At 40.9% G+C, this 12,963-nt stretch overlaps 1 non-coding gene across 1 annotated transcript; it reads left to right on the forward strand.

Annotated features, from left to right (window-relative positions):
- The first annotated feature begins 9,431 nt into the window (after window positions 1-9,431).
- On the forward strand, window positions 9,432-9,504 carry Trnav-cac (transfer RNA valine (anticodon CAC)). Its single transcript has one exon. It is a non-coding gene; the product is annotated as a tRNA-Val (tRNA).
- Window positions 9,505-12,963: the final 3,459 nt, after the last annotated feature.

The raw sequence follows: 12,963 nt of genomic DNA on the forward strand, positions 1-12,963 counted from the left end.
CTGTCACAGCCGAATGCCCCACAAATGTGGATGTTGCACTATCCCATCAGCCAGTCAAATGGAGACCCACAATGAGGTCCCTTTCAAGCTCTTGTCAGATGCTGATAACTGTGTGTCACACCAGCATATGGTATCTCCGTGTGCTTCAAAGCAGTCACTCAGTACTATCTGACGTTGTTCACGTCCCTTACATACCGTGCCGTATTAGACCTACTGTCAACTCTAAACAGGAGAAACAGTAACGCGCTGTGATAGTCGTTCTATCTGTTACAGAGAATTGCAGTTCTAATAATTTAGACAACAGCTGATAGTGTGTACGTGACATTTGACTATGTCTTCTGGGTGTTTCACTTTTTTGTGAGGCACACATATTTCTTAGACAACTGAAAGTCAACAAAAAAAAAAAATCCAACAAGCTAGACAATCTTATTGAAACTTAATTCAACTATAAATACTGTTCAACATAATTAGCCATAAAATGAAAGTTCCAAATTATCTTACTGAGTAATGATTTACGTCTACACATCATATTAATGAAGCTACCTACAGTATCGTAAAGTAGTTGCCTGAAAACAGTAGTTTCAATGCCGAGGAAAACCAAGACAAGCTCTGCTGGCGCAGATAATGATAAAGATATATGCGACCGGTTTTCCGGAATGTGTCCGTGTATGCAAAGTTTGTGGTGGTATCGATTCGCTTTCCCATGTTAATGGTGGCAGTCTTCCGAATGCAGAGGCCTTTTCGCGTGTAGGAATGTATCACAGTTAACTTTACCATCTCCTAGACGACCGAATAGTGAACTAATACTTAATATGTGCTGGGCGGGCCGGCCGGGGTGGCTGAGAGGTTCTAGGCGCTTCAGTCCGGAAACGCGCTGCTGCTACAGTCGCAGGTTCCAATCCTGACACGGACATGGATGTGTGTGCTGTCCTTAGGTTAGTTAGGTTTAATTAGCTCTAAGTTCTAGGAGACTGATGACCGCAGAAGTTAAGTCCCATAGTGCTCAGAACCATTTGAACCATTTCTTTTGCTGAGGTCATAAGTCGCCTAGAACTTAGAACTACTTAAACCTAACTAACCTAAGGACATCACACACATCCATGCCCGACGCAGGATTCGAACCTGCGACCGCAGCGGTCGCGCAGTTCGACTGTAGCGCCTAGAACCGCTCGGCCACTCCGGCCGGCGGCACATCTGGGTGGGTGTTTTGTGATAGTGTGATAGATATACTCTATCGTTAAATAAGTTGTTCAAAATATGGTAAATAGAGTGCTGTCAATCCTTGCTCTCCCCTGCAGCCCAGAGCAATTTGAGTCGTTTTCCTTCACCATCTTGGTTTACGTCACGAAAGGGGCGATGGCGCCCTCTGCTGGTGGTACTGGGTACTAGACCTCGTGGAGAACACACGGTTTGCCGCCATCATGGATAACTGCATTTGCGTCATCAATTGGCGTCACTGTGGCGTCCTCTTGGGGCAACGAAATGTACTAAACCAGTTGGGTCTGGAGCTCCTGGTGAACCCACTATGTGGCGCCACCTTAGATTACGGTACTTGTCTCATCACTTGACGTCACTACAGCGTCCTCTACTGGCATCGATATGAACTAAGTCGGTTGGGCTATGGACTTGGTGGTGGTGGTGCCTTTAACTGTTTAAATGAAGGCTGGTGTATAATTTCGACAGTTGATGATTAGCAAGCAGAGTGTTTTAGATGGATTATTATTTTGAGAATTTCGGAGTTGTTTGGCTATCTGGAAGTATTTTTGCAAAAACAGACATAATGTCTAATGGGATAACAGCAATCAGTGATTTTATAATGTTACTTAAAAACCGTCTTGATTGCAAATTTTTTTTATTCATATGACCGGTTTCGGTTCATTCAGAACGTGACGTAGCATGTGAAAATTGCTGGATTTGGACGGGTTACTCCTGTAACTGAAATATAAGGTACGTTCTAGTACATTTGATGTTGATTAGATAGGATGAAAAAGATTTGCTTCCGTTAAATAGTAAATTAGTATCATTATTTTTACAGATCTGAAGATGGATCTGATTGAACCGAAACCGGTCATATGAATAAAAAAAAATTGCAATCAAGACGGTTTTTAAGTAACATTATATCTGGAAGTAAATGCTCTGCAATGTTTGAGTGGGTCACATGTCTGTAGGTTGTGCAACGTGTTATTTTTGACGGTTTACAATTAGCAAGAATGTGTGTAGAGCTTTATACATTAGTTATGTGTGGTGCTGTGGGGCATGTCTGAGCGTGTCTTCTATGATACATATACTCCATCCATAAATAAATTGCTCCCAAATAAATAAAGTACACTCCTTCCTCTCTCCATCAGCGTAGTGCGTGCTCAGCCCTTTTACCACCCGCCCCTAGGAAGAGGTGGCTGTCTGGCGACTTAGGTTAGTGGTGGTGGTGAGCTCCATTTGCAGCAATTTTCTTACACTGGTAGCAAAAGCGCAAGTGGATTTTGTTTACTGGCAGAATTCAAGTATGACACCAGTTCCTACAAGGAAGTGGCGGTCGGGTGACTGAGGTTAGTACAAGTGTCCTTTCTTTCGCACAATTTTCTTCGGTTGGTAGAGAAAGCGCAAGTGACCTTTCTTTACTGCCAGCATTGAAACTCGGAGCCGGTTCTTAGAAGGAGGTGGCAGTCTGGACCTTGAAAAGTAGTTGAAACTAGGTAGTTGGACACCCTTTCATACCTATATGAAATTGAATCACGTGGCGAATGGGAGTGCCGCATTCTAGGGGTGGAGGGATGCTAGGTCATGAATGAACACCGCCGCCCTGATATTGGGAAATGCGGAAATTCTCATTTGATCATTGAATACTGAAATTGTAAATTTAATTAAAATCCAGAGAATAGAAATAAAAACTTTGAGGTTCGCCGATGACATTGTAATTCTGTCAGAGACAGCAATGGACTTGGAAGAGCAGTTGAATGGAATGGACAGTGTCTTGAAAGGAGGATATAAGATGAACATCAACAAAAGCAAAACAAGGATAATGGAATGTAGTCGAATTATATCAGGTGATGCTGAAGGAATTAGATTAGGAAATGAGACACTTAAAGTAGTAAAGGAGTTTTGCTATTTGGGGAGCAAAATAACTGATGATGGTAGAAGTAGAGAGGATATAAAATGTAGACTGGCAATGGCAAGGAAAGCGTTTCTGAAGAAGAGAAATTTGTTAACATCGAGTAGAGATTTAAGTGTCAAGAAGTCGTTTCTGAAAGTATTTGTATGGAGTGTAGCCATGTATAGAAGTGAAACATGGACGATAAATAGTTTAGACAAGAAGAGAATAGAAGCTTTCGAAATGTGGTGCTACAGAAGAATGTTGAAGATTAGGTGGGTAGATCACATAACTAATGAGGAGGTATTGAATAGGATTGGGGAGAAGAGAAGTTTGTGGCACAACTTGACTAGAAGAAGGGATCGGTTGGTAGGACATGTTCTGAGGCATCAAGCGGATCACCAATTTAGCATTGGATGGGAGCGTGGAGGGTAAAAATCGTAGAGGGAGACCAAGAGATGAATACACTAAGCAGATTCAGAAGGATGTAGGTTGCAGTAGGTACTGGGAGATGAAGGAGCTTCCACAGGATAGATTGGCATGGAGAGCTGCATCAAACCAGTCTCAGGACTGAAGACCAGAACTACAACAACATATAATTAAAATTGGAATCTAATTAAGTACTTAGGTAATTGATAGGTTAGATTCGCGATGTGGGTGTTAGCATATTTACAGAAGACTATGTCCAGCGCGTGTATGGAGGTGGTGGCCGAGGGTGCGTGACGTAAGCGGTCGGATGCCCGCGGGCCGGTGGCACGGCGCCTGTCCAGTTATAATGCGCGTCTGCGCGAGAGATAGCAGACTATCTTGTGTCATCACCCGACGTCGCGGTGGCGTCTTCTGGTGCCAGCGATATGAAGTAGACTCTGGACCTCGTGGTGGTGGACACAGTGGGTGCAGCCATTTAGAATAACGTACATGCGTCATGATCTGTTGTCGCGGTGGTGCTCTCTGGTGGCAGCGATATGAACTAAGTCAGTTGGCGTCCAGAACCAGTGAAGAGCAGAGACTGGGTGCAGTCATCTTGAATAACGCTAGTTGCGTGATGATCTGACGTAAGGGTGGCACCCTCTGATGACGAGAAAGTGAACTAAGCCAGTTTGCTTCCGGTCCTTGTTTAAGTAATAATAAAGACAAGTCCGGTTTTCCCGCCATTATCGTGCTAGAATTTGACCTTGCCTCCATTTTATAGGGGATTGAGGGTTAGGTTAGTGGACGTAGGCCAATTGGTCTATTTTCCCGCCATTTTCGTGGTGTGATGCATTATCCTGCTGGAATTTGAATTTCCCGCCAATTTTTTTCTGGAGGGTTAGGTTAGTGGAGGTAGCGCAATTGATCTATCTTCCCACCAAAATTCAAACTTCCCGCCAAAATCCGCCATCTTGGATGAAGTCATGGCCACCATATTGGATGATGTCATGCGCTGTTGCCAAGTCTACAACAGGCCGTCATTTTGGATGACGCCATCGCCGATACATCTGGCAACAATGGAGAGTGGGGTGACACATACTTTGTACCACTACGGTGTTGTGAGAATTCTATGGTGATCAGTACAGGCGTTTACTTTGAGACCCGAAAACAAAACAGCACGAGCAGTTCTGTATCATAGCCAGTAAAGGGAACTTCTGAGTGTCTCGGTATTATTGAAAGTTCAGTGAAGCAAATTTCGAGAGAATACAGAGAAACTCGATGTCTCGTATCACCAGAAATGAATTGTGGCAGGCGACAGAAGTTTGTATTGGACGAGTTTGCACAGGGAGTCATATGAAGAAAAATCCACGACTTCCCTGTGGAAATGCAGTTTCCAACAGTGGCAGCCACGTTGGAAAAGTTGAGGACAGAAGTGAAGATTTCGAAAATTGGGCTTCAGATACAAAAAGTTGAACAAAAAGCCAAAGCGATGGAAAACCAGCGAGTAGGAGGGAAAAAGAGACGAGTTCTTGCAGGAAGTAAGACAATTGCGCAGCAATGGATGGACTACTTACTACGCTGATGAGAATTGGTGTATTGCAAATCATTCCAGAAAGTGTGGTTGGCACGAACAGCTTGGCTTATGCATCAAAAAATACATACTGTTGTGGTTGGCAGGAGAGCCAACCAGGGTTAGTAAAGGAGGCCGAAATGCACGCGTTTTAGCTCACGCAGGCTGGCATGAGGTCTGGAACATGACAAGGGAATTAGAATTGAGAAAAACGGACGTAGCTGGTGGAATACTTAACTTTTATCCATTAACGGAGAACGTCGCTCTTTATGGTACATGATTCACAATATCGATAGTACGGATACTGGCGCCTTGCTAGTTCGTAGCAATTAACGTAGCTGAAGGCTATGCTAACTATCGTCTCGGCAAATGAGAGCGTAGAAGTCAGTGAACCATCGCTAGCAAAGTCGGCTGTACAACTGGGGAGAGTGCTAGGAAGTCTCTCTAGATCTGCCGCGTGGCGGCGCTCGGTTTGCAATCACTGATAGTGGCGACACGCGGGTCCGACGTGTACTAACGGACCGCGGCCGATTTAAAGGCTACCACCTAGCAAGTGTGGTGCCTGGCGGTGACACCACACATACGATTATCGCATAGGAAGTGCTCAGTAGTGAAATGACTGGAAAGGAAGAATTCTAACACCGTCTGGTTCCAGAAAAACGATTATAATGCACCACATTGGGAACGGAGATGGATTCGTGTAAAATGCTGGATTGCGTTTTATTGAGAAAAATGGAGGTGCAGATTGCCATACTGAAACGAATGCCAGCCACTACGAGGAGGGGTTTAGGAGCGTTCTCGAAAAATTTACCAAACAGATTTGCGATTGTTTTAGATCAGGCTCCTTATCATACGATGATAAATCATGTATCACAAGATCCATCTATGAAACGGAGAATCGATTCCATTATTGATGGATGGAAAGGAACAATGCAAAGCTTCCATCTACTACGACATCATGTGAGGAGTTCGCTAAGCTGGGCTACTGGAACACCTGTGACCGCACTTCAAGGCGCAGGAATACCTTTTGGAAGTGTATTGCGCTCGGTGGACAAGTAATTTAAACTTCTGTGGTTGCCTGCAAACGCTCTGCGAATGGAACACCTATGAACTTGTTTGTGCATTTGTCAAGAACAAGGTAGCAAAGAAGAAAAGGAGAACAAGAATTTTAAATTAAATGGGACTTTACTGTTGTGAGGCTCCGCTCTGGAAAGTGTTCCTCAAAGTGTCTGGAGGAATTCAGTGAGTCATGTACAGAAACTTGAAAACAGTTACGCACAAAGAACCCACTGTCTTGGGATAGCAATAGAACCGTTACTAATCTAAGTCTAAGACTGCAATAGTAGCAGAGATACTCAGCCAGCAGCTAAAGCGATTAAGGTAGGTTAAGCCATCATTCTTTGCTACAGGGTATATTAGTTTTCCATTTACTATTGAAATGTGCTACACAAATGTTCATTTATTGTGTGCATATCGAGTACTTATGTGCAATGTCCCACATTATTTCCCTCTACTCGCAACAAAAACTGAATGGGGCAATGCTAGACTGGTATGCAACTACGAAGACGCCGTTGTTCACTAATGAACAGACGCTTAATGGCGCATTACGACAGCGGCAGCGCGCTTGTGTAACAACTGCGCTCCGCCACAGTCTCGTATATATTGTAGCCACAATTGCTTCGCAAACTCATAACTAACAAACACGAGGAGTATTCATTAGTAAAGGCATATGATGTAACCAACGAAGTTTAAACCTAACACCAGTGCCGCCGACCGCAATAACTGCAACGGTAAGCTCAGTCGCAGCGTCTTGCGTTTGCCATATCGATGAAACGAATAATATCCGCCTTTAAATAGAAAGAGGTTGTATCTTTAAAACTGTGCATAGGAAATTTTTCTTTTAATTACACAGACTATCTGTGTACTTAAAGTTGACACTCGCCGAAACAAAGCTAGAAAAAGCACGGTTTCGCTCAAATAATACTTCATATACTAAACAAAAGTAGACATTTTTTCGATTCCTGCAAGGTATAACATGTCAATGTTCATAATGCAATATGACGAGCTAAAAGTAGTCAGGGATCAATCATTATGAAATAAATAGCACGTACTACCTACGCTACCTAGGAATTTTATATTAAAATGCTATTTGAAAAATTCAGTCTGAGGAATTAGGTTTTTTTGTTCTAAATGTGTAATTCGAAGACATGCAAGACTATACTGCTATGTTAGGCGTATTCTGAGGTCAAACAATTCTCTCTACTTGTTTAAAAGACAAGAAAACGTGAATTAGTTTTTTGGTCAGTTTGCGTTTTTCATGTTATACTCCGCCTTATCATATATGTTTACAGTTTCGTGGTGATAATGACTCCCTACTTACCTAAAATGACAGATAAGAAAAGAGATACAGAGAACTGTCCTTGGGAAATAAGTATAATTCAAGTTAAACAGTGGCCAACAAATTGCAGACAGCGATGTAAATAACAATTATTATCGGCATCGAAAAATATAAAAAGTAAACCGTTAGAAGTGGGTAAAAGGATAGATCACTTCAAGCATATGTTTAAAGTAAACAGAGACCAAAAATAATTTTTGTAAGTCGTGTATCACCTTTATTTCTAATAATTCTTTACCCCTTTGCGAAATTACTGGTATTAACGATGAAAAATTCGTACCGTATTATTTTTAATTAGGCCTCATAATTTTTATGCTAGAATGTAAATTTCATCATGCATGTGTGTATTAACCCTTTCAGACCCTGTGGCTACAATAGTGTACATTAAATTTTACAGAAGTACTTTTTCCCGACGGAAACATCAGGTACACATCTGTGAACGCTCAACCTTTCGTCAAGCGCAAGTGATACCAACTGTTGGGCGTCACTAAGAAACTATGAGCAAGACAATATAGCAGTGCGCAGCCCTCGTGACCACCAAAATACACGCATATAGTTGGTTCGCTATATTCTGCTGTATATATGAATACTGTTATTGTTATTTTGCATGGTAATTATTGAATGATCTCTTAACTATTTATTTCTTAATTTGTTATTTTAGTCCATAAAATGAGGCCACTTGTACACAGCATGTTTTGAAAACTGGTATATATTTTTGTATAAATCGTGCAGTATTTAAAAAATCACCGAAGAACATTACCACACAAATAAAAATTTTCCTTCCTCGAGAAAAAATTTCAGGAGTGAAACGGTTAATCACTCGGAAGCCAACACCCAAGTCACAGCTGTGTTTTTAGCTTAAACTATGGTTTTACTTACGGTTTGAAGCCACTCTTGACGTTTCTCCGTGTTTGCGATTTAAAAACTGGGTTGTTTTGAAAATCAGCATTACGCAAATACAAATTATTTTTTAAATAATTAAATAAATTGTGTTTACATAAGGCTGATTTTCAAAACAACCCAAGCTTAAAAAATACTACTTGCATCCGCTAACGCGTGCTGTATACTGTTACGTAACGTGTCCGCAAGTCTCCATGTCCCTATGTTCCCGGACACCGCCTCCACAGCTGGCTCATATTAAACAATGGAGGTTCTGCTGCTACTTCGCTACAGATACAACTACTTTTAGATCTAGAAATGTAAATATATTTCGTTTCAAATTACTGATGATGTTTCATATAAATAAAACGAAACGCGTTTGGTGACGAAAACTCACAGCTTTTTGTCGTTGTGCAGAAGAGTTTAAAACACCTTCAATAATTATAAAGCAGGTAAGGATACTGGCCACTGAATTTAGCAGCTACTAAACTTTACTTCAAGGACGTAAAGATACTTCGCTTAAGGCAAGAAAATAAAAAAAATCCTGGAAAGCGATATTTCCTCGACTCGCAGGTGTCTGCTACTCGGTATTCTTGCTACAGAATTGTGATTTTGTAGTATTTCGATTCGTTTATCTCATACAAATGTAGATTTTGACCTTGGGGAGTGACCGAAGAAAACATCTCAGTGTTCTAAAACCATTTCTGTTCCCTTGTAGACGTTCGAGCTTTCCATTGTAATCACGGCCTGCAATATAGCGGGTACTGTCATTAGAAGAAAAGAACAATTTCCGACGACAGCTGCGCCGCAGAATAGCACACACAACCTTCGTAGCTTCAGTTTTGGTCCCGGCCATAGAGAAGCTCGGTAGCAGTGCCTGGGACCCAGAGCATGCGCAGACGCCCCCAACTCTGTTCCCCATAGGGGGCTTCGGTTGCGCCGCCACTGTCCGTCCGCAATCACTGCATATACGTTTTCTCTTTGAACGGAGAAAAAGCCACACCCCTAGTCCCCTAGTTAAGCGATATCAACGATTTCTTTCTTTTGGAAACAATTAATTGGTAAAACTAACAAACAGTTATCAAGTGGTTTCCGTAGTGTAGTGGTTATCACGTGCGCTTCACACGCGCAAGGTCCCCGGTTCGATCCCGGGCGGAAACAATAATTTTTAAAGCCATATTCAAGTTTATAAACTGTATACCTGAAGTCCGCGTCACGTAGGAAAGCGGCCCACTTTTTAACTGTTCTGCAGATCCCCCTTCACTAGCCACTGGCAGCCAATAATATTCATTCTCTTTCCGAGCGGCTAGCAACGAGTTATAGCTTGACAGCGAAAATCTTGCTCCTACATGCTGCACTGTTGCCATAATTTGTGACAACCGAATTATTCATTCAGCTTTCTTTTTCATTTTTTTCTTGTAGCAGTATAAGTCTGAATGTGTATCGGTAAAAGTTTAAGTCCTATAATAAAAAAAAAAAAGCCAGGTAACGGTAATAAATGTGAAGTGCTTCACAAGCAGGTGAGGGGGATTATTTACCGCATTTATAACTTCTTCAAACATTAATTTAAAAGCAGGTCTCCTACTGTTGGCATTTGAAGATACAAGAATGGACTCCAGAACCATGAGGTGTCGGCAAAAGAACTGTAAAGAGAATTATAAACGAAAGTGTCACAGCTTTAAGGAACAGCAGAAAAAGTTGATTTCCTGTCTCCTGGAAAGCATCGAAATCTCATCCTGCTTTCCTGTAACACAAATGGATGGTTTGAACAATGATGTTTTAAAGTGTTCCATGTGAATGATAAATGCCAGACATCAAAAAAAGTGTTACAGATATGCAGGAGAAAATTAGCTTCAATGTTAAGCGCTTCGACAATGTAAAGAATTTTAAAAGACGTTGGTTCCTCATATGTTAAATAGAGCTTTTGTTGAAAGAAGTGACATAGGTAAGCACGAACTTCATTCCATGTAAAGACTCACAATACAAGAGAAAGTAGTAGTTCAACAGTGTATTACCTTGATGAAACATGTGTCAATTAGAATCATTCCAGGAAGATCTGCTGGAAAATGAGTTATGGTATTGGTGGTTTTGAGGTTTTCATAAGAATAGGTTCTCGGATAATTATTCTGCATGCTGACTCTTCTTTCGGTTTTGTTTCTGAGAGTAAACTTGTATTTACCTGTAAGAAAAACAGCAGTGACTACCATTCGGAAATTAAGGCTGTCAGTTTCGTGACGTGATTCACAAATCTTGTCATACCTTGCTTCGAAGTCGGCCCTTGCCAGCTACTATATAATTCAACTGTAACAGAAAAAACACCACGTATAAAGACCAGAAAAGCGGATATTTTTCCCTGGCTTAAAAATAAAAATATTAAGCACCGTATAAACCAGATTCGTGCCGATCTTCTGCGGATCGTTAATTTATATGTCACGTGACAGAACGTACAAACTTGACTTGCCGGTCGGAGTGGCCGAGTGGTTCTAGGCGCTACAGTCTGGAACCGCGCGACCGCTACGCTCGCAGGTTCGAATCCTGCCTCGGGCATGGATGTGTGTGATGTCCTTAGGTTAGTTAGGTTTAAGTAGTTCTAAGTTCTAGGGGACTGATGACCTGAGCTGTTAAGTCCCATAGTGCTCAGAGCCATTTGAACCATTTGAACCTATCATCGTAAAATTATAATCAGGTTGTTCGGAAACACATTCAAATAGAAGTGAAGGTCGATGTATACTTGGGAACAAAGTAATAATATTTCATAGTTTTAAGGCCTCGTGGTTTAAAAAATGTGTTTGTTAACACTGAGCTGCTTACATAATAATGAGAACTTCCTAGGCTTTTTGATTAGGACATTGTATCCTTTTAATTATACATACTATAATGTTCAACATACTGCCCAAGGAGAAGTTCAGCTTCTCCAACATGTTGTATGCTCTAATAACATGTGAGAATGCAGTTGGATAAATTCGTCAAAAGTCCGATTTTCCACATGTAAACCCCTGTCATTTTCAAGGCACGAAGTGGATAGGGCCCTAAAATAACAGTAACTGTTACTTGTCGAGATATCAGCGGTTTTCGATGTTATAAGCCATCATTTCCTAGAGTTATTCGCAGATGATGGTTAATTGTTTGCTTGTTCAAAGCGATCTCTCACTGTAATGTCGAACGAGTTAGTTCACACTCATAATGCCCGTCAACAGCGAAAAATATGACAACTTACTGACTATCTTTACGATAGTCCTTTCATTAGTCTTTTCTACCACTAATTCTTTTTTATGCGGATTGATTACACTTAACTACAGTCACACATCAACACACACACTTCTTCGTATTTCGTTTCACCCTCTTTGGGGTACGCTGGATCAATCATTTCTTTGTGCGTTGTTCTTTTCTTAGGGCCCAGTATTTCTTCATTCTTTCTGATCTTCTTCTCCTCTCTTCTTCCGAGATGATGGGTTTGGAGTTTTGTGTGGATTTGTCTTGGAACCTTATGTTTTCATCTTTAGTAATTAATTTAGCAGTTCGATCAATAAGTGAATTTTCTGAAATCTTTAATTCCACTAGGTCTTTCACAGTTTCTTTAAACCAGTTAGGCTTCGTTTTTCGGTTACGGAAGAAGTCAAAGATTTGTTTAGTTAATCTGTTGGAATTCATTCTGAGAAGATGACCGTAAAAATTTATTCTCCTTTTTCGTATAGAATCTGAAAGTTTTTCAATTTTCTTGTAGAGTGTTTCATTTTTGATGTATATAATCTTATTGTCTTGAAATTTTGGCCCAATGATTTTTCTTAGTTTTTCTTTCCTTTACCTCAAGTTTCTCCATTTGGCCTTCGAAATTCATGTTAAGTGTTTCTGCTGCATACAGTGCTTCTGGCTTAATCACTGTCTTGTAATGTGTAATTTTGGACCCCCATGAAAGAGATTTTTTTGTTGTATGTATTTTTTGTTAGTTGGAAGGCCAATTGAAGTTTATTTTTTCTGGATTCCATTGCTTTGCTTTCCCCAGCATTCCAACTAATCCATTCTCCGAGATATTTGAATTCTTTTATTATTTCAATCTTCTGTTCTCAAAGGCGGAAGAGGAAGTTCAGATTCCCAAGGGCGGAGAGAGCGGAAGAACTACCTCCAGGACCCACAATCTTGGTTGTATATTTTGTGGCCTTTGAGCCACACCCAAAATAACTTTCATCAATCATGGAAGTGTGTGATGTAAACTATTTTACCCCAGGTGGACGATCCACCGTACGCCAGTAGAATTCTTAAAAATTCTATTGAGTAGCAGAAGTTGTCAAGCAAATATAATGATTTCGGTTTGTGCTTGAAGTTAATTTTCTTGTGTATTAAATTTTTATTTATCATTCAGTTCAAATGCAAAAAACGATAATTATTGCAAGCAGTTTCAATGATCTTGTCGTTATACAATTGTCAATTTGAGAATAATTGTACTTCATGTCTTTACAAAGCTGTGTCAGCTGTTCTGGCCTCCCGACTTTATGCAGAGTACATCTATGGAGCAGTGGGCGCAAAGTCGTAAGGACGTGAATTAATGTTTCTCTCAAGACGACTGATCGAAATTGGTTTTAATATTTACTATTCCCCTCATAGATTTGAACGTATAAAACG

Source organism: Schistocerca gregaria, chromosome 8 (genome assembly GCF_023897955.1).
Source record: "Schistocerca gregaria isolate iqSchGreg1 chromosome 8, iqSchGreg1.2, whole genome shotgun sequence".
NCBI classification, from domain to species: Eukaryota; Metazoa; Arthropoda; class Insecta; order Orthoptera; family Acrididae; genus Schistocerca; species Schistocerca gregaria.